This window comes from Amblyomma americanum, chromosome 8 (assembly GCF_052857255.1).
Source record: "Amblyomma americanum isolate KBUSLIRL-KWMA chromosome 8, ASM5285725v1, whole genome shotgun sequence".
Taxonomy (NCBI): domain Eukaryota; kingdom Metazoa; phylum Arthropoda; class Arachnida; order Ixodida; family Ixodidae; genus Amblyomma; species Amblyomma americanum.
The window spans coordinates 43,481,648-43,505,105 of NC_135504.1; the positions used below are offsets into that span (position 1 = coordinate 43,481,648).

Genomic DNA, 23,458 nt, shown 5'->3' on the forward strand with positions numbered 1-23,458 from the left:
GTCATAGCCGAAGACAACAACGCTCGCAGTTACTGTTAAGCGTGCCGACCAGAACCGCAATGACTGCTTATTCTGCTGGAGCGGGGGGCTCACGCATGCAAATATACCGCCATGTTTGCGGCATTCGGTAAAATTAGACTAGTTCGTTAAGAGAGTGCAAACGACATCCGTTCATTTCAGGTTACATGACACGACTGCCGCTCCAAGGGGCGCTCGGTGGTTTTCTATATCCTATGGTTGCTTGGCTTGTCTTGCCTTTCTTGACTTCTCTTGCCATCCGACTTGGGGCGGTCTTGATTCGGTTTCGGTTCCGCAACACATTCCCCTCGAAAATGATTTCAGTCATTTTTCCTTTTATGTTAACCCTAGAGGATACACGAATGGGATTGGTTTCTTGAGGGTAGATCGTCGAGGTGGTCCCAGAATAATAATAATAATAATAATAATAATAATAATAATTGGTTTTTGGGGATAGGAAATGGCGCAGTACCTGTCTCATATATCGTTGGACACCTGAACCGCGCCGTAAGGGAAGGGATAAAGGAGGGAGTGAAAGAAGAAAGGAAGAATAGGTGCCGTAGTGGAGGGCTCCGGAATAATTTCGACCACCTGGGGATCTTTAACGTGCACTGACATCGCACAGTACACGGGCGCCTTAGCGTTTTTCCGCCATAAAAACGCAGCCGCCGCTGTCGGGTTCGAACCCGGGAACTCCGGATCAGTAGTCGAGCGCCCTAACCACTGAGCCACCGCGGCGGGTAGGTCCTAGAAGGCACGATCGCACTTTCCCGTCTCTTCGCGGAGTTTATCAATTCTCGCGATCTTCCGCTGCTGCCTTAGTTGAAGACTGTCGCGAAAAAGAATCAAGTCGCCTTCCTTGATCGTTGTCATATATAATAGGGAGTCTGAAATAAAAGCATGAACAAAAGAGGTTTGAAGATGACGACGAGGTTGGCGGTAAGGATGACGTGGATTAACCAGACTAAAGAAGATGAAGTATTCAGTGAGATGTGAAGAGATGATTGGTGGAGAAGAGAAGAAGAGTACGACGACAAGGATGACGTGGACTGACGCCAAGGTTATAAAAGCGTGAGGGAGAGCCAGGCACGGAGCGGGGGGGGGGGGGTAGGAGGAGGGGGGAGAACAAAGAATCTGAGGCTCCGGTGGGTGAGGAAAGCTTCAGCTAGAAGAGAGCAACGCCGGCTATTGCTCCGGTGAGCTCGAGTTCTACGGCTTCGCACCGTAGACTTCCTGCCATTCCTGAGCCTGTTCCGGGGAGTAAACGGAGGACGCTAACACCTGCTACGGCTAGGGGTGTCTCCAGCGCTGTTGCCACCCATCCGGGTGGTGCCCCCAACGCCAGCATCACCGGCGCCACCTCCACGGGCACTTAAACCGGAAGCTCGTACGACGGAGCCAACGACGCCGCCAGCGACGCCAGCCTGAGCACTTCGAACGCTACCTCGACGCCGGCTATAGGGCCTACGCAAAGCTGCATCAGCACCGAATCGTGAGCACGAACGCGGACCGCTAACAGTAGAACGGTAGAAGTAGACGCTAGTAGCAGTGTTCCCGGGTCGTGTGTATTGATAGTCTGTGTTTTGTGTTAGTTTTGTGTGCTTGTGTTTGTGTCACGTAGGATGTATTAAATGAGCGGCTGTGTGGGTACACCGGTTGCCTAGACTAATCTTTCGGTCCTAGTGTTCTCCGTGGAGATCCCTGACAATCGTATTGCCCTGACGTTCGTCCTGACTCTGCAAATTTCACAGTTCTTCAAAGTACTGTCTGGTCAACCTACGCCAGAATGCTTGTGCGGTCTGCTGACGTCGAGTCCTCATTCTCTGAATGGATATGTATATTTGGTCATCTTCGTTTGTCACACGCTAGGCAGCGACGTGAGGCGTCTTTCCCTCGAGAAGGAAGCGCAACGCGGTTCTGGTTCTACGGGTCCGTGGTATACGTGCGTTAAAGTTTTGGAGTTCAAGACAGCTTAAATTTCTGCCAAGGTCGTTGCTAGCTCATCGAAGGGCAGAAACCTTGAAGCGATAACTTTCTTATGCGCAAGTTTCCTTTATCCAACGAGTCGCTCATAAAAGCCACCTCACCATGGGGTGCGCTCTCCTATGAACTTCAATTCGATTGGTGTCTTTGCAAAGTAGTCAAACACCTCTGGTTTCCGGATAGAGTTCCAGAGGAATAAAAAACCACGGGTGGGTTTTTTTGCAGGAATGGGCGTTGTCACTGTAGATGACTCTGGGAACACGCCTTCTTGAGTTAAACGCCTGAATCATCAAGTACGACTCCGCTGTCATGTACCTTGCAAGCTCTAAGTGGACCCCTCGTGTTACGACACAGGTGAACAGCGTGATATAGGACTTGTACAGTGAGTTTTCTCCTTTCACCAGAAGTGATCCTGCAAAGTCCACTCCTGTGACCTCAAAGGGTTTAGCCTGGATCGCTCGATGACGTGGAAGCGGTTAAGTCACTTCAGTCGCTGGACGTCGATTGTAACGTTGACAGGTTATGCATCCCTTGATGATTCTTCTCCCTCTTCTCTCTCAACTGTGCCAATGTAGTACTCCGTGCTCCTCCGTGCTGCACCCGGTGATGTGCTTGACGCACGAGTTATTCTGCTATAGGTGATGTCGCCTCAACAGAACAATCGAATGGCGCTCGTCGTGCGGCTTGCGACTCTGTTGAAGTCTGCTGCTTATACGGAGAATACTGCCGTTGTAAAAAAAAAACACTGGTACGTCCCTCAGTGGCGAGTCTGGTTGAAAGCTACCTCCTTTTTTTGCATACTGAAATTACCTCTCCAGGTCTTCTCACTGAGGTTGCCTTATACAGTATATCTCGGCGTCATCCAATTCATCTGCCGTCAGTGATCTATTGTTAGTGTTCAGATGTCGTAGTTTGCTGACTTATCGTAATATCTTAACTGTCACTCAAAAGAGCCTTGTTACATTGCTGTATCCATCTATGTCTAACAACTCTGGAGCTTCAGCGGAACTTGTCGTAGGAAGGACTTCAACAGTCCGCTTTTCGTCCTCGATTGTCATTATGTTCCTTGCGAGAAGCACGGCCACGTGTTTTCAGTCGCCTTCATCCAGGGCGTTCCTTCCCAGCAGGTGGAACTCCCAAAACGCTGATCAGGTGTAAATCCTCCGGTCATGAGATCCGCCAGGTTTTCCGATGCGGGACAATGTTTGTTTTTTCCTGAGGATTCGCTAAGACGCTGAATTTCAGTTACGCGATTCTTCACAAATTGTTTCCATTGAGAGGGTTCCCTCGTGATCCAATGTCATGCGATTGCCGAGTCAGTCCATAAATGTATCGCCTGCGGTGGTTCCTTCAGGCTTTTCAGAATGTGTCGACTGAGTCTGGCCGCTAAGGGATACGCAATCAGTTCGAGTCTCGGAAGAATCACTTGCTTGATCAGGGCGACATTTGACTTGCTAATCAATATGCTCGAAGTAGTAATCCTATCCGCATCTGCTACGCAGATGTAGGGCAGTGCCCCGTATGCCACTGGGCTGACGTCAGCAATTACGTGCAGGACTGTTTGGATGGCAGGTTCGACTGTGCCTGACTTGTAGCAGCGTTTCAGTTGAGCTCTTTTCAATACGTTTTGTTCCTTCCACCACTGCATCTATTTTTCGTCCAGACCCTGTGGTAGGATGTCATCCTATTCCTCATTTATTTGACACAGATCGTGGAATGAAGCCTTTGCCCGGACCGCGAATGGAGCTAGCCATCGAATTGGGTCGTACAGTCTTGCTGTAGTCTTCAGAGCAGACCTTTCAGTGATTATTCCTGGCTCAAGTATCTTGCTGGACTGTGGGGTGAAGGTGAGGTTATCTGTGCAGGAATTCCATGCCAGTTCTAACATCTTGAGGACCCCTTGGAGGTATCCTAAATGTCTTGACAATCATCCGTCGCAAACCGTTCGTTCAATGTCTGGTAATAGAAAGGCCACTTGTGCAATGTCAGCGGCCACACTGGAGATGGTCCTAGATTTTTTGTAGATCTTCAGGACTCCCTCTTCGTTTTCCGCTCCCGTTAAGAGTCCATCCACATACAAGGAATGCGCCAGCAGTGATGCTGTGTCCGGACACTCTTCTTCTATATTCTTCAAGTTGTGCTGAAGAGTTGCGGTCAACAAGAAAGAACTCGCTGTGGTTCCGAAAGGAACTCGCTTCACTAGCAAAGTCTGCGCCTCGCATTTTGGTGCACTCGCATCTGGTTTCGTAGGGAACCACAGAAAGCGCAATGCATCTCTGTCGTCCTCTGCTATCTCTATTTGTAAGAATTCCTTTTCTATATCTGCCACCAAGGCTTTTCTGTTGCTCCTGAAATTAAGCAGCAGTACGACAAGGTCGGCTGTCGCCACATCACAGTGGAGATCCAGTTCGTTCCGTGTTCTGTGTTGAAGTTTCCGAGGCTTCCTCTCTCGCCACAGTTCGATGGAACTAGAGCAATATTTCTGTCGGCAGGGCCGCTATACGAGGGGGCCGGGCAGCGTGCCGTAGGTCTCCTATTTTAGCATGTCGGTTCTTATTTCTTTGCTTTGTAGTAAACGGCGTCATCGCATTACCTTGGCTGTTGCTGCCAGGTGCGTTGTTGTTTACTGGTTGTTTCTGGCATTAGGCTGTCGTTCCGGTGTCTCAGTCGAGTCACTTAGCGCTACAATTGGGGGTGGTAATACGGGACCGTTGGAGGAGGTTGTGAATGCTCGCAGAGATAAACCTTCGGGAAGCATCACAAAAATTGTCAAAGTGTGAACTGAACGAGTAGTTAAGATGGATGTATTTGCTTGTGGTATGTGACTAGTGTGACTGGATCTTGCTTGTGACTAGTTTAAAATTAGGCAGCTCTAATATAGATATATGCGCTGAATCCTGTGGCATCAGATTCTCTACTACAAAATTCGCACTGAACACACTGGCCTAAGACGGTCGGTTGACTTCATGAATGAAAGGTGAAGGGTTTCGTCCTGAGTTTGCTGATGTTAAGGCGCAAAACGCTCACTGTCAAAGCACAAATGAACTACTCAGCAAAGAGCTTCAGGAAGCAAAGAAACTCTGCAATTAAAATAGTTCGGTCGGAACATAAGCCTCGACATCAGGGGACTACCAATTGTTTAGTATGAGTACTTTGTTAATTCTGTAGAAAAACCTCCCCAGGCGTTAGAATTCCTGTACTTTAAGGCGCCAAAACCACACACACACGCACTGAATCACTGAAACCGACATTGACATATTGACATAGTTCATAGAGTTCATTCTAAACATAAAGGCAAGCCAACGTTGTGGTCAAGTTTGTTTCCAGATCAGCGGTGGACAGGTGCTCCAAAAACCTCAACTGAACAGGGGTCTTCTTGGTTTCGAACTAAACCGTTAAGTGTAAGTCAGTGGACATCTTTGCGTTGAAACTAAAGGATTTCTTGCGAATGCAAAACAAGCAAAGCATGACAAAGAAGAGACATGCGTTTGCGTTACGCGTGGAAGGTTCTTAGGCGCACAATACAACATTCCGGTTAAGTAAATATCACGTGTGAGGTGTATTTGGCCAGTATTGTGCGAGTCTCATTCCCCCCAATTTACACTTAGGAGCATCCCTGTCCTTCACCCAGCCGTGTACATTTCATGCAGTTGATAAAACGATGCGCGATACCAAGTTGTTTTCAGTCTTTCATTTTAGCATACACAATATTAGAAAAACCTAAATGAACTGGTTGCACACCTTCCAACGTGTGAATCATGTTTTGTTTTATTGCATTGCGTGAAACATCTCTCAGAAATAACGGACCAGTCTATCTTCCTGGCTAAAAATATTTGTTTCAACCTCGTGAATCACATACGAGAGAAGAAGGGGTTTGACTCTTTGTTAAAGATAACGTTCATATCATGTGTTTACCGTGACATCTACTTCGAGAAATTTTATTGAGTCACTTTTAATAAATATTCTGGATGGACTGATAGTTCGAGTATTATACTGGCAACCTAATTTATCGGTAACACTCTTTATAGAAAAAGTTGAAGCAATGATTACAGAAATACTTTGTGGACATTGCTGTGTAATCTTTGCAGGAGATGTGAATAATGATCTATCATCTGGCACAAAAAATAACTACACCTTTCACCTCGAATCGTTTGCCTAACGTAACCTTATCTCAGACTCAACCCATATAACCACTTTCTCAAGAACGTTTATTTACTATGCACTATGAAACATTATTTCAGGTGTACGAGCAGGCACTTGTGCTCAGATGACTTGTGACCACTTGCCATTTCAGCCTATTTAAAAATTATATGTAAGTAAACAACGATATCTGAAAGTAAAATGCTTGCAAAAATGAATTATTTCTCACTGTGCAAAATACTTAAGCTAACGAGCTGGATTGGTCCTATGACGGCCATGTCAACACAGAGTTCAAACAATTACTAACTCCTCTGAAAACAGCAAATAACGGTAGCTCTGCGCTGTCGACTAAAAGATACAGCCAGCTTACATGTCCTGGATTACAACTGATATATTAAACGTGGTGAAGGAAAAGAACAAATGGCACCATTAATGGAATCAACTAAGATCAAACGACTCATTCTATAGGTCAATTTAGGCGCTACCGCAACCTATCTCTATTATGCAAAACAGAAAAATGTATATAATTTTTCACTTGTACAGAAGACGGGGGGAATACGAAAAAAATCTGGGTCATAGCCAACTAAGCCATCGGCCTTCCTTCAAGTGTAAATATTTTACTTTAATCAGTTAAAGAAATATGGTTGAAATATTAAATGCTTGATTTGCCTCCATATGGCCAACGTTAGCATGAAAGATTAACATTGATGAAGGCTTCTTAAGGATGCCTTAGCGGGTTTGCAATATTTTAGGATTACTTGACATCTCGGCAGAAGAAATTGTACTAGCGGTCGGCAGTCTCTCAGTAGGCAAGGCGGCATGTCTGGACACAATCCCTGTGAGAACATTAAAAATATTGACATCTTAAATACTCAGTTATTATATCTTTTAGTTAACATAGTTTAAAGCAGTGTGTATCCTCGTGGAGTAACAGCCTCTAAAGTGACTCCTCTCTTTAAAGGCAGAGAGCTGTCGACGCTATCAAACTATAGGCCAAATTCGATACTAGGTGTAATTATTACAGTGTTGGAAAAAGTGTTTCTTAAGCGAATGCAGAACTTTTTAACAAAGTACAACATCCCATGTCCCAATAAACAAGGTTTTCGACCACAAAGAACCACCTTCACATCATTTGTCGTCCTAACGCAGCTCATAAATACCGCACTATGTAGCAAATTACATGTAGTATTTTATTTAGACGTATCAAAAGCTTTTCACAAGGTTTACCATTCGATATTATTACAGAAAATAGTCTTCCGCTTTCATGGAAAAATTTTGATTTATTTTAAGAGAGATAATTTGGGACGGGATCAAAGCGTTGCTGAAAGCTATGTTTTAGATCCTCAAAAGATCACAACAGGCGTTCGCAGGGCTCTGAACTCGGGCCCACTCTGTTTTCAATGTAAATTAATGACTAGCCATCGTTTTTGAAGTATTCTGAAGCTTTCAATGACATTACAGGACCTGAAGGACAGAGTTAACGAGGGACTTAGTTGTATTTCGCAGTTGTTCGGAACTAGTCGGCTGACACTTAACACCGAGAAAGCTAAGTATACCTTTTCCACTAAAGGAAAAAGAACACTATTCGTAATTTTTAACTTTGATCTTGAATTGTACATCTTTGATTAATGTCTCTCACGGTGGCAGACACTCAGGGAGACCCGAATATGTTATGGGACTCCCACACAATCTACGTGTGTTATTTTCAAGCCTGATATGCACTGGAAACAACAAATTAAAGTGTGGTTCTAAATTAGCGTATGGCTGTCATCTTGCTAAGGACGCGAGAGTGTTTTCGTGGACCGATTTCAGGCCCATTGTATTTGTTGTTTGTGCACATTTTTTTGTGCTACTGCACATAAACTTGGGGCAGTACCGATAAAACATAGATAATCGATTATTCGCTTGCTGAAACGTGTCGCGTGTGCCATATCCTTCGCAGAGGTAACTGCCCTAGCCGGCCACTGTTTAAACAACTGCGAATTTTACCCGTGCCACCTGCATAAAATCTTCAGAAAGCTGAATTAGTAAATAAACCTTTAATAACAAATCATCCTGTCGGAGCTGAGGCGAGGAAGAACTCGCTGCCGCAGCGTTGGGTCTTCGAATTCGTTTTTATTGCGCTGCACGCGCTGTGGCGTCCTGGTGCCGACCAATTCTTCCTTACCGGGCGCTGCGGAAGGTGCGAGTTCTGGCCAGCGACCAGAGCGTGGCGCGAGGAGCGCTACAAAGTCCCCCCCCCCCCCCCTTGCAGAGCGGAAGCCGCAGTATCTGCCCAGCGGACATGTTTGGATGAGGCCGCACAGAATGATGGCAGAGTCGCAGAGAAAGTGACTGGACGGACCAAAGATGGAGGGGGAAGGGGGGAGGGAATGTAGGCGAGTTGAAGTCTCGCAGCACCGTTGATGTCTAGTGTGAACGTCTTAGTCGTACGAAGCACGCGGAGTGGTCCATCATAGCCAGGTGTTAGGGGTGGACGGACGTTCTCACGGCGGACGAAGACATGGCTGCAGGAGTCCAAGTCGAGGCTGACAAGCACGGACTGTGCTTGGCGGTCAGCAAGTGTTTCAGGAGCAGTGTGTCGAAATGTGTTGCGCAGGTCCATGAGGTAGATGGAAGCATCATGGATGAGCGGGAGGTATGAAGGCGAGAATTCTCCGGTGAGGTGGAGGGAAACGCCGAGTACTAGTTCAGCAGAAGAGAAACCCAGGTCAGTCTTCAGTGCTAAGCTGATGCCCACAAGGAGAAGGGGAAGGTGGCCGACCAAGCGTTTCCTTGGCTGATAAGTGGTAAGGGCAGCCCTCAATTGGTGAAGAACACATACCACCATGCTATTCGCCGTAGGATGGTAGGTGATCGCATGGATGTGGCGGACGCCCAGTGTGATGGCAAGGGTGGTGAACAGGGACGATTGAAACTGGCGGCCTCGGTCGATGGTGACGACAGACAGACAGCCGAAACGAGACAACCAGCCGGCCATCCAGAGCATAGCAACTGCCTCTGCAGTAGTGTGAGCAATGGGCAACGCCTCGGACCAGCGGGTGAAGCGATCCACACACGTGAGTGGCTAAGCATGATAGAGGGGAGTGGGGCTGGACAAACAAAAATAAATGGAGGGAGACGGGAAACAGCGGTACATAACATTAAAAGTTATGAAGCCAAATGAATTTTTACAATGCAGAGATTACTCAATAAAATTGTAGCAATAGCAGGCAGAACAAAAAATACACGTGTTAGTAGCAAATTACATGATGCGAGAAACACTGGAAAGGGCAGATTCACCAGCCTAAAAGCAAAGACGCTCAAGATATACATATAGGCAGTAGAACTCGACAAAGCAAGAAATGAAGAAGATAGGAAGTAGCGTACAACGGAGAACATTATTGCTGGTAAGCAGTAGTACAGAACTTGAACTGCGAGAACATTTGGCGAAAAGAAATCAAGCAGCATTAGAGTGCACACATAGGTTTCTTTTGAATTCCTTGACACTGTCGGCCAGCACCTGTTTTCTAGGCAGGCACTTCCACTCCGACGAAGTTTTAGGTAAAAAGGAATTTTGTAAGATTCAGTTCGAAAACGAGGTATTCCTACTTAATAGGGGCTATCGACACGGGATGGCACATGTGCCGGTGGTGTGATAAGTGCACTTTTCAGGGTTTTATTTGTGTCATCAATTTTAAAGAAAAAACATAAGCGGGAGGATTTTCTGCATAGCGATAAAGGTCCTAGTGATAATGTGTCTTTCATGACTGTTACGCGTAACAAACGAGCATAGTAACTGAGAATGGAATGTGCGGCGCCATTCTGAACTTGTTCTAGAGTATTGGTTAATGAATCGGCGTGAGGACCCTACACTGACGCAGCATATTCCAGTTTAGAACGCACGAGTGATTTTTAAAGTATTAGATTCACAGATGACGGCGCTTTTGGAAAAAATACGTTTAATATAGCCTAGCATGTGATTAGCGTTTCCGATAATGTAAATAATGTGTTCATTTCAAGTTAAGTTTGATGCGACCGTAACGCCAAGGTGCTTATATAATTTTATTGATGTTAATGAGGCCACATTAAGGTTATTTCAAATAGAATAAATAATCCCGCCACGAGAAAAGCGCATTACTTTACATTTAGTCGTGTTGAGTGTCATATTCCATGCAGAGCACAGTCGGAAACAGCATCAAGATCAACTCGAAGCACACCGATATCGATAGTAGTTTTTATTGACCGATATATGACACAATCATCAGAAAAAAAGCCTGATTGTTGATTTCAGATTATTAGACAAGTCGTGGATGTAGATGAGAAATAAAAATGATCAAGCGCGTATTCTTGTGGGACACCTGAAATTACATAAACTTACGAAGACAGGTAGCCATTAGCGCGAACGAATTGGGTGCGATTAGTTAAGCATTCAATGAATTTTAGTATGTTTTGGCCAATATTAAGCTTACTCTACACATTTTGTAAAGAAGGAGCCTGTGAGACACTTTGTCGAAAACACGACGAAAATCTAAATATATGCAATCAATTTCGAAACCGTCATGTGAACAATGCATATCATTTGTGAAGGCGACTGTGTTAAACACGAAAATTGCGTTCTCAAACCATGTTGAAAAGGTGAAAAAAATGATGTAGATTCTAAAGAGCTTGCTAGGGGTGAAAAAATGACGCGTTCCATGACTTTGCAAGATATACACGTTAAAGATATTGGTCGATATTTGTTTGCCGCGCGCTTGTCGGCTTATTTATGGAGTGGAACTGCACTGCCTATCTTCCAGTCGTCAGGCATTATCCCAAGCTGTAGTGAGTGACTATTCGGATACCTTAGACAAGATGACTGCAGAATAAGTTTTAGTGTTTTTTAGCACCTTGGTATTGATATTATCGGGGCAACAAGAAGAGGACAGTTTTAATCAGCCAATTATTAATCGTTATCAAATCTAATGGGACCCATGGCAAATTTTAGATGCACTGTTTTATATAGGAAGAGACAAAACCATGGTCGCATGAAAACGTTTGAGCAAAGGTCTTATTTAGAATGTTAGCGCAGTTACTCATATAGGTATTTGGTTAGACTCACAATCAACCAGTGATATTGCCGACTGGTCTTGTTTATTTATCATGCTCCAGGATTTTTCGGATTATTTGAGAACAGCGATAGCAGTGTGAAATTAAAAAAAACATTGTTTTACTTTTTTCAAGGTAATTTTATAAGTTGTGAGAGTTTATTTTAGTGTTCAGCAAAGTCTCTGCGTTTGAGAATACTTTAATTTAGAAAACTCTTTGTTCGCGAGGCGTTTTAGCGTCGTGTTGTACCATGGTGCGTGTCGGTTCGTCCCAATGATTTTACGAGGAATGTGTCACGGATCTCTCCGGAGAACACTCGGACCGAAAGAATGGGCTAGGCGACAGGTGTACCCACACAAGAGCACATTTAATACACCCTACGTGACACACCCACTAGAACATAAAACTAACAAAATTAACAAACACAAAAACTATAATACACACGACCCGGGCACACTGCTATCAGCATCTACTACTAGTGTTTTACTATTAGCGGTCGGCGTTCGTGCTCAGGGTTGATTCGGTGCGGCTGCGGCGTTGTATGGATCCCGTAGCCAGCGTCGAGGCGGCGTTCGGCGTGCTTGGGCTGGCGTTGCTAGCGGCGTCGCTGGCTGCGTCCTATAAACTCCCGGTCCAAGCGCCCGTGGAGGTGATGCCGCTATTGTTGGCGTGGGGGGCACCACCCGGATGGGTGGCAACAACGCTGGAGACACTCCTGGCCGTATCAGGTGGTAGCGTCGTCCGTTGACTCCCCGGAACGGGCTGAGGAACGGCAGGTAGTCCACGATGCGATGCCGTAGAACGCGAGCTCACCGGAGCAGTAGACGGCGCCGCTCTCTTCCAGCCGATGTGTCCCTGACACGCCGGAGCCTCCGCTTCTCTGCTGTTCCCCCCGTGCCTCGTTCTCCCTCACCCTTTTATATCCTCGGTGTTAGTCCACGGAAGCTTTGTCGTCGTCTTCTTCTCTTCTCCACCAATCATCTTTCTCCACCTCACCGAATGCTTCTCCACCAATCATCTCTCTCCACCTCGAAGAATTCTTCTTCTTCCTCTTCTTTAATCTTCGGCTAATCTATTTCGTCTTCTTCACACCTCTTACCTTTCAAATTTAATTTAGGCTCCTTAATATATGTGACAAAATGTGCAGATCAATTAGCTTAATATGTTTGCTTCTAAACAATACCAATCTCTAGTTTACCGGCCGCTCTTGAAATCTATGAATAAAATGGTACAGAAAAACTTTCATAGCCTGATTTATTGCAGAGAAATTAGGCTTACGGGAATTGCAGATCATTTTCTTTTTGTTACACAATACAGGTACTGATAAGTTAAAGAGTAATGTGCAAGAGTAAATGTTCACTTATTCTAGGCATATAAATAACACTCGAAACAAAATCATGAACGGTGGTTAATAACAGATGCAATAAGATGGAAGTAGTAATTCTCGTTGCTCCAGTAATTACCTGAAATAATGAAAAATTCTAACAAAGCAATGTAAAATTTTTTTACTCGGATGAGCCGTCATTTCCGATACCTAGGCACGACCAGTCGATATCCGGAAAATTGAAATCACAAAAAAACTGTAATATTGGGGAAACTAGTATAAAGTATATTTAAGGTGCCGTTAAGATCACGACTAAATCCAGTGGGTGCAGATGGTGTACGATAGGAGGCGCAGAATAAAAGTTTTTGGTGGTTAATTTTTACCTGCACGCAAAACAATTCTAATGGTGTGGTGAGTTTAATATGGAAGGGTTGTGTGTTTAGACACTGCTATTAACACGCCGCCACCACGGTCTGAAGAGCGATCACATCGAAATGCACTGTAGTTTTCTTGCGAGGAAAACAGTTCGTTGTCGCCTACAGAACTCTGTAGCCAAGTTTCTGTTAACACAATTATGTCAGAAGACGTACTGTCTGCTGCACAGGACAAGCAATCACGGTTATGGATAACACTGCGTATATTAGTAAACAAGACCGAGATAGCTTGGGGCGTTTGGGTAGATCTATGCTTAAGGACAGTTAGTTATGGAGAGGAGTTTCATTGTGTCTCGCTCGTATTATCACGTGCGCTTTTCATCTCCTGGACACAATCAGTGCTCGGACAGTAAAGGAGACACTTATTTTTTTAAAACCAGCTTATAATACCGGAGAATAAACTTTTCGGTGGGTGCCGTTTCCTTGGCGGATTGGATTAGCTTTTCGCATGCATACCTGGTAGCTGGACAGAGGTCCTCCGATACAGTGATGTCCGATACCTTCAAATTTTCCTTGGCGCTGAATACTTTTTCTTCAACTTTATAACTGGCAAACCTAACTATAATAGGCCTTGACTTTTGGGAAACTACTGGAGCGATTCTGTGCACCCGAACAAAATCGGTGTCTTCTACATTGATTGACATTTATTTAATATTGTAAGCTTTTATTATTATTTTTCATTTAATATCGCAATATTTAATTTCTCAGAAAAAGGATTGCCAGCCGTTCTGCACCCGTATAGAAACACCGCATTGATAATTTACGTAATCATCAGTGGCAGTGTTAATTGGAGAGACATGGGAGAGGCTGTTGCCATGCAGTGGGCATAGTCAGGCTATGATGATGATGATAATGTGAAGAGGAAGTAAACTGGTGTAGAGGTCTTTGAGTCTCTTCATCGCCGGGCAACTGCAGCAGCGGTATTAAATAGTATACAGCTGCAAACTAACAGCGCATTAAAAGCTCTTTTTCGACTGCGCATCCATCAATACGTCGCAACTATATCCTCAGAGTGTCGCACAACCATCGGGCTCTATTTTCTGTTATGATTTTGACAACTAAGCTACCAGTAATGATCTGAATAATGCATATAGTTTTCAAAGCTTCACTTTCATAAGAAAGAAGGGGAACTTATGCCTGACCATATATATGCTAGATGCACGCTTTGGAGACCAGACACATTTCCACTGTGCTTCGGATTAGGACGCCTTGTACTCTCTTACGTTAGCAGTCATAACCGGCGAGTTTTTGGTGATAGATCCCAGTAGTAGCAAGAATCATGCCTGAGTCATACCTCACCTTGCCAGTGCTAATGATTAGTTAGTGGTTAATAAACTTTTAAGTGAGCCACCTGTTGGCATTCGTTATATACATTTATACTGCATGTTTGTTTTGCATTCAATTAACTTGCCTGCCATAATGCTGAGGCGTGCAGCACCGACCTACATTGGCCTGGTACTGAGCCAAAAACTACTGGGGCTAGCGCAAGAGTGAATGGCAACTACAGTGCAGATGTGTGTATAAGTGCAGTTTGATTGCGTCGATCATGTAGGAAGTCTGAGTTGAGAAAAAAAAATGGGGCATGTCGACGAGATTGCTTTTGATCAGGGCGGGGGGCTGGGGAAGGTGCTGATGATAAATATATTAACTTAAACTTTTGCTGCATAATTTGTTTGATTTGTATAGCAATAGAAAACCACAGAAATATCGTACGGGCGCGCGGAGACAATTTTAAAAGAACCCTTAGTTACACGCTCCATGCGGCTGTTGCTACTGCCACAGAAATGACATTCAAAAGTCGCGCTCGCCGATGCCTCGTTTCTTTGTCCCTCTTCAAGAGAAAAGTGCACAGATGACGTGGCACTAAGTGTTTTTTTCTCAAAGGTCACTTCTCCGCAAAGAGGCCAAGACGTCTTTCTCGTACTTCCAAGAAGGAGCAGTTTTTTTCCTTACATTCAAAACTTAATACCGCACTTAACTTGCTAACAGACGTATAGAGCGTCTCAGATCTGAGAAACACGACATCGTGGGCAATTGGTTGAATCTGACAAATCATGCTCCACGAGTGCAGATTTTGACACGAAAGTGTGGCGCAATAAAAACGAAGTACTAGGTACGAATTCTGTCTGCCTCAATTTTTCGTCATTCGTGTTTTTTGTATTACGTTCTTATTTTCGTATCTACCGACATGCACAAGTGCACACCCTTGGTGAAGCTGTTATTTTCCACAAACATACCATGATGCACATGCGCTGCAGAAAACTTTTGAAAAACTGCATGAGAAGGCGTAAACATGTCAAGAGCAAATTAAAAGGTAGCAGACGACATTTCAGATGTTTACATCTTCAACTGTTCCTACTAGAAAGGCGTGCCTTGATAAAAGTGTATAAAGGGCTGAGTTCTCTACTGCCCTACCAATTCACTAATGTTGGCGCAGTATCTTGACTAGAATGAAGACCGTGCTGAATAGTTAAGCGTGCTTCTTGTAGCGACGTGTTTTAACGCCCATTCTGCATTCGCTAAGAGAAGAATATCATGAAAGGACGCAAAAGCAAAGGATGTTGACTGGTGAATTCTTAATAACCTGTTATGATCGCACGAACTGTTTTCGTTTACACCGCGCAGCCACAAAAAATACTCTTAATGGGCAACGGGAATAACAAATATTTATGACTACAGAAATTTATATGACACATTCTGTTTGTTGTTGCGAAACGCGAGGCTCTCAATTATTGAGCTGAGCGTCATGCTTTAATATGGGCGCACTGCAACGGTGCTGACTTGTACGATGCAGACCGATTATTTTTAGCAGATTCACCCTACGAGTTCGCAGAGAACAGTACAAAAGGAGAATAAAACCTAATAACCTAAAGTGGAATAACAAAGTACCTCTAAAGCTGAAAAAAAAATTGGGGTCACTCTAACTTCTGGACTGAAATCCAGGATTAGACCATTAGTTAAGGCTGTACCGACGACACGATGAATGAACTTCATGTTCAGAAATTTCCCAGATTACAGACGTGGGGCCGAAATACCGAACGGTCTCATTCGGAAGACAGTTTCAGAACAAACTCAAAGCCAGTTTCTATTTCTTGGCCTTAACAATGCCTGACCTTGCTCCGGGCCGATCAATAGAAGCGGAACTTTGATATTGTTTTGCGAATGTTTGCGTTTCGTAATTAAGTCCCTGGAGTGACCGCTCTCTGGGTTCCGGTTGCTGCGGATAAACATGTTCCTTCCTTTTTTTTTACGTTTGCTGGAAATCAAACTGTAACTATCAATGGCGATGCTCAGAAATTTATGCATTAAAACCTCCTCGAGTTCTAATAGTTTACAACACCGGCATCGTATCGGGTTCTTATATCGGACACAACTATTCTTGTGCACTGAAATGTACACCAATTGTTTGCGTGTAGCACCCTGAAATATAATAATCTGCCATCAGAGCAGCGGCATATAGCTTTCATTCATAGATTTTTAGAAATGTTCGCATGACAAGGGTGATGGGCAGTTTAGTTACATGGGGCCCAAAAGTAGAACTGTTAAGAAAACAAAAATCAATAGAAAGGAACAGTTTGATAGCATGTTGTTCTCTTTTTTTTTTTTCAAGGACATGCTAACTGCTTCATTCTCACATGTTGTGCAGCCATTCCTTTTTTGAGATTTCTTTGGGCGTTACGGCTGTTTTTCTTGCTCAACTCATAACCTGAGATGGAGCAAGGATTGCATGATCACTTCCTCCCACTGCCGCCAAGCATACCTCTGCTTGTGTTAAAATCCGCGTGCGATTGTTTTTATAATTTTTATTCACTGGTCTCACCGACATATTTACGTTTAGGGATCCCGAAACAAAAACGCGGCATTTCCGTTAAATTCAATAATAAAATAGAACGGACAATGTCCTAACTTCTCTCGTGAGTTTCGAAGGTAAATATATTAACCATTTTTCGGAGAAATTTGATCAGGGAAACCTATTAGCACCGTGACCATGCTTGGGAGCGCACCACTCTGTGCCGGAAAGGCTTGCCAGAAAAGCATCTTCGGCGTTATTGTGGACATCATAAAATCTTGCTTTGTATCAGTGGCGTCATTCACGGAAGGCTCCAGGGCGGTGCAGGGGAAGTGCGTCGACGACCGCCCCGGCCCCGCTGCGAAGTTCTTCACGTCTTTCGCCTGGAAGCGTGTTTTGCGCAGTAACGGAGAAACACTTTCTTCGCACTTCTTGTTCTTCTTGTTCTTCGTATTCTCCGACACTAGTATTGCTGCAACATCATTCCCCTGTGTGTGCTTCTCTTATCGAACAAAAAAATGCAGGCAGCCCTAGGAGCAACGAGGTCGAAGTTCGTCCGGCTAGCTTGTCTTAAATCTGCTCTGAATCTACAAAAGCGTTACCACTAAAAGAGATCCTTTCTTGTATCCAGCTCAATTACAATATGACAATGGTAGTTATTCGTGTCATTACTCACGCACTGCTAAGAAATTTGCAGGGCAATAAAAGACCTCCGATTAAACTGCTTGCACGTAGCAAGCTAAATAGTAGAATATTATAACGAAACGATTAGAGGCGCAAAAAGGAACCATGCGTCAGGGAACAAAGATAAGTGATATCCTAGCGACATGAAGTCGATGTTATTAACCAGGTAAAAGCATATGCTAACATAACCGACAGTAGGGTAAAGAGGTAGATTCCGAGGGAAGGGAAATAGAACAGGGGCGAGCCGGTGGTAGTACGTGAAAAATTTTGCTGGATTTTGTGCCCTGCAGTTGCCGCATGACTGGGTTATTTGAGGCCAACTGAAAAAGATTTCGTCTACAGTGAAAGTTGGTTGGGCTGAGTGTTCTGAGTATGACTCCCTAAAAAATGAGAGGTAAGAGCAATGAGTTATGTCCGCAAGTTTTTTTTTTTTTTTGCTTTTCCCTCTCGCACATGTGCAGTTTTGTTTCTAGTACAAAATGCATACTGAAAATATCATGGATATATCTTGAAAAGATTTATGCACATATCTTTGTCGATGTGGTAGTCTTTATTATATTTTATTCCTTGCACAGTTAATTCCGATAACGTAATTTTCCTTGGAAGCTATGTAGGGGTGCCCTGGCTATTAGAAGGCCTTGAGCGCGCAGGCCGCTTGTTCTGCTCATCCCCATGATATTATAGGGCAGGATTTGAGTTGCCGTGTAAACAACACTCTTCCAACATAAAGACCCCGTTAGAACAATTTAGGAGAAATCCGAAAATAAAACTGCGAATATAGGTTCTAATTAAATGTGCATCATAGAAGGATAAAATACAAAAGATGACCATGTGGCTTTCGGCGCTACTGAATAAAAGCCCGAACTCGCTATATGCAAAACTGTTGAGTGCGCACGAGGCTTGCTCTAAGACCAATAGCGATACGCTGTTACTACAGAGGTAATTTAATGACGTAGTTAAATGAAAGTTTGATCGATTCCAGCAAAGAAAAAAGTGATATGGTAGGTTGCAAGGAAGCAGACATATACAATCAGTTGTCTCTGCTTCCATAGCCCAACGCTTACCGTTTGTGTTCTGTGAAAATAATTTAGGTCAAAGAACTGCTACCTGACTGGGTCCAATTCTCCATATGGGCGATTTCTCCAAAGCAAAATGATTCGGGTGTCATCGACTCAGCATGTTGTAACGTAAAGGTCCATTGTGACACAATGTTTCAGCCATTACGAATGCTGTTGGGTGCGAAAAGGCTTTCATCGTAAAGTTTGAAGTTTGGCTCAGGTTAAGGGGGGGAGGGGGGTGCGTTGAGTCGAAGGTTAAGTACTAGCGATATAATATTACGAGCGCGTAGCCTAGTGCAAAGAGCACACTATACGGGATCTACTGCTCCATTAAAGTGTCAGCTAAAACCTCAGTGAAAACAAAAACTCCCTGCACTCCCTGGTGTGCTGTGCAATAAAACATCCCAATACGACAAACCACTGACGTCAAGCAATTTCACTTTTGTCATGTATGCAATAACGTGCCCTTCCTACGAATGTATGCATGCTGCTTCTTACTCACCAATAGAAGAGCAGCACGCGCTTTGCTTTCCAAACTTTTCTTACTCAGTGAAACCTACTTCATATGTTTTGTATGCACTAGAATAAAACGACATTTTGTTGCCTTGATACACATTTCTGGGTTTTTTCTTAGGCGGAAAGGGCACAAAAAGTCGATTATCACAACGACATGCTAAGCAGAACAGGATTCTTCAGAGAAAAATTGTAATGTACATAAGAATGTCGCTTATGTACTGCCTAAGTAAAAAACACATTTGAACTACAATTTTATGAGGAAAGGACACGAGCGCTTGACGTGTCACTCATCGTCAAGTGCTCGTCAAGGAAAAACTTTTCAACCGGTTAGGAAGGCCTAAGAAAAGCAGCCACTCCTTACAAGGCACACTCTGGGGCGTCTGGGGATGAGTTCCCTAATCAAATGCTTGAGTAAACGTAAGATGTTCATAATTTATCAGGCAATCTATGCTTGTTCTGCTTTGTCGAAACCACTGCCTAATATCAAACTTGAAAACTTTATCGCACTTCGGTATGAGATTACGTCTAATTTACTGAGAATCTGAACTCGCTTTTCATCACAAGCTGCATCCTCGTCAGGCGCCCGGCACATTAGAATGAGTCTCTGTGTTGTACTGCGTTTTCAGAAAACAAATTAATTGTATAGACCAAACACCACATGAAACCATGGAGTATTTGGTGTGCTGAAAGTTCTTTCTTAAATGAGTTGAGTAACCTATGTACTTCGTGAGACTATTTGTATCGTTGATATCAGTGTATTCTTCACGCATATACATTTACCAAACTATACATGATAGGCCATGCTTTTGAATCGACCAGCACCAGTAGCGCACAACATAGGAAAAAAATCTTAAACAAAGGAGTGTGGGACGTACGGTTTCAAATGCTGTAGTTTGTGTTCCAGAAAACACAATGACATCGCAAATGTCTGTTTATTAGCGGTCGTAAAAGTGTGACTTTGTATGGATCTGAAGAGCCAGTAGTGTTTAAAAGGCAGATTAGCAAATGAACTTGTTCTTTTGAAGTGCATTCTTTAATACCTCTGAATCCCTTTCTTAAAAACAACCTTCTCCTAACCAGTGCTAACGGCACAAGCTTTAACAGAGAAATGGCGACTGTTAAGCTCCACGAGTAAACAAAGTCGTAACAGACACCAACAGCAGTTTTTTTTTTCCTATGGCACAATATTTTATTCACTCGTACCCTTTTTTTTTCAACTGCTTATGTTTATTCCAGACGTGTATGCCAGAGGACTAAGTGCTCTTCAGCCGAGAAAGATAGGACGGTAGTTTTTGAAGTCTCTAGCTAGCATACTATCAATTCACAGTTTTTATGTTGCTACGTTTGTTAACAATGGGGCCACTCTATCTTGCTCACGTGGGAATGTTGTGATGTCACACCTTCGTTTCGGTTGTATACCATTGGCACCACTGACCGGCAGACGATGATCGTCATGTCTAGAGTTCTGCATTTAAGAGTGCCCTCATATATGCTCTTACATCTCTGTCGTAGCCGAGGTATGATGGAAGAGTTCTTTACCGATGTCCTTCTCTTGAATTCATCATCTACGTGTAATCATTCTTTTTGGCTGCACTGCTGGGAATAACTACCGCGATCTTTTCAGCCTTCGCTTCTATTTAATCTAGAGCCACTCAGTACTTTAAGTATTAAGGATTAAGGAATGTTATAAACTGAGCAAAAGGACGAGGTCAGGAAGCATACAAATGAATTGGGCACCGCAGGCGCAGAATGTAAATTGTTTATCCAGGAAGTGAAAGCAAAGGCTATTTAAAGCGAGAACACAGGCCCGTAGCCGCCTTTGTTACTCTTACATGTACATATATAGACAAGCGAGAGATATTTACAATGTTCCTGGTAACATTTATTGAGGCTTGTTGAATCAAGAACGAATTCTTAATTTGCACCGCACATGATTGCGTTACCAAATCAAACATGTAAAATAGAAAATTATCTGTTAACAAACAACTGGAGTAAAAGCGAAAAGTGACGTAATAAAAATGCGCGCTGTAGCAGCTTAAATGGTAAAGTGCAAAACAACAGTTATCAAGAGTAAAGACAAAGATGAGCCGATGAAACCCGAGGGGGCTACATACACAGCGGAACGTAAAACAACAATCAACGACATTAAAGTTGAAAGTGAGGCAGTGAAACGTGATGAATCATGCGAAAACAGAAATACTAGCGTGAGGGCAGGGTAACAACACCGACCCAGTTAAGGGGCCTAAAAACAGCAAAAGGTCAATTGAAACTTCGGCCTCAGACTTATGAACCAGTAAAAGGAGAAATGGTGAAAACACTGCGTGAAATGCTGTGGAAAATGCCGCTGTAAGCAACCCCTAAAAAAACTTTCCTGTCTTAATAGTTTTCATGAGGGCAGCGCAACCACAACCTTATTCGTCTACACATTAAGCACTTTGACTTCTTCAAGTTCTAGCCATGTCGTGTCGATCGCCTTTCATTTCTCATTAACACTACAACGACGCAGTTTGATTATGTGATCTTATTCAAGACTACACGTGGTTCAGCACTCAGTAGTGAAAGTGAGGTCGTGCTCACTGTCGCTAATTTGTTGCGTTACTTATGAGAAGATTCGAAGAGGAATCGTCCAGTGACGGAACCTTTAATCCAGTTGTAAGCAATGAAAAGTCTTGTCGTCTTGACACAACAGGTTTTTTTCCACAGCTAGCGATTAAGGGCAACAAGAAAACCATTTTGCGTTGCCCAAAGCATACGCCTGCTCTCCTCGGTGAAAAAATACTGCCGACTATCGCCGCTGCCATTTAACGATTAACCAGCGCAAAGGCAACTGACACAGGTGCCGTACTCTGCATGGACATGTGTTGTCAGCCTGTTTACCCATCGGCTCTAGCCTCTTGATGTATTCACAGAAAGGTCAGCGGAGGCTTCCGTCGGCAGCTGTCACAGCTCCACTGTCATGTATTTACAAGGAAGCAAACTTGTCAATAAAAAAAACACAGAACACTTTTCACTGGCCCTTTTCGAGGGCCCTTACTCTTTTGAAACTACAGCAAAACTAATATTTTTTTTTTGTTCACGACGAGCTCGAAACCCTGCTCTCACTCAACTGTCTCCTCTCTAAATACTCGCGGTGTTGTCGTTCTGAATGTCAGTGAGTGACTGATCAAAACGCAGTGTGTTCTTCATAAGCCTGTTTGTCGCTTCGCCATGGGAGTGTTCGACTGGGAAGGCTCTTCATGACGCTTTTCTTTCACGTAAACAAAGTCAACACCATCGTTGTTACTCGCCGATGTTGCCCTTGAATTCTCACTCCTGTGTACGTCAGATGCACTGTGCCGGTTATCGTCTCTACTCCTCTCGAGGAAAGAGAGTGAGGTCCGTTATTATGGCGTTAAGGTTTAAGTTCACAGTTTTACAGCGCAACGGCATAAGGCCAAGAAGGAAAGAAGATGGACAATTGATGCAAAAAGAAAACAAATTACTTCGCACACGCTTAGAAGCATGTCACAGCGAAAAAGATCTTCAGGGCGCACAAGCAACCGACGTTGTTACTCTCTTAATACACAGTTAGAGAGAAATACAGAAGCAATGTACACGGCGCCTAAAGGCCGCGGTTGAGTCAGCAAATGATTTGATAGGTTGCGTGGATTATTATAATCGAATACAAAATCCTCCTGCTGTTCGCTCATACTGCAATGGAATCGGGAGGGATGTTTGAATTCTTTTTGATGTCATGTGTGCAAAGTACGTTGTGAAATAAGTACGCAGAAACCACAACTATACGTTTCAAATGATAACTTCCAAATTCCATGACAAGGTATAATATTACAGCGGAACTCTGAACTTTCTTATACACAGGGCAACGGAAAAAGCACAAGCGCGTAGACAAGCGAGTTGCCCTGTGTTTAAGAATGTTACCACAACTAGCTCAATTCTCCGTGCTATTACAAATTTGAACTTAGCGGTGCCGTGTGCGTAGCTAGGATGCGTTTGTGTTTCTTAATTGAAGTAAAACATTCTAAAGCCATACCACTAAAGCACCGTAGCACCTGGGAGCGTAGCATTGGTCTCGAGTTAACCCGACGCCCTGATCCACCACTTCCACGTTACCCTGACTTTGCTACTACTCGACGTCCACGTATTGCATCTTGATCGCACCTCTCTTCCCAGGACCCCTCCACATTGCGTTCTTTCTTGCTTGCCTCTTCATTTAAAGGCAAGATCTTCAGACCCTTTTCAGCAAGTGTCGTACTTCGAGCGCGACGTCAATGCAGGGCCTCTAAGGATCCCGAAGCCCTTTCCTACCTTTTTTCGCCCGCTACAACAGGGTGCGAAAGAAATTTAAGCTGACAAGGAAAAAATCGATATCTGGGGTTTAAAAACGCCTTGCGAGACAGAAGAGCGGTAGGCATTTGACGTGCGCTGAAAACTATGAACACTATCG

General features: G+C 43.9%; 1 pseudogene; it reads left to right on the forward strand.

Annotated features, from left to right (window-relative positions):
* The first annotated feature begins 9,158 nt into the window (after nt 1-9,158).
* LOC144102348 (plancitoxin-1-like) overlaps nt 9,159-23,458 on the forward strand; it is a 39,410-nt pseudogene continuing 25,110 nt past the window's right edge.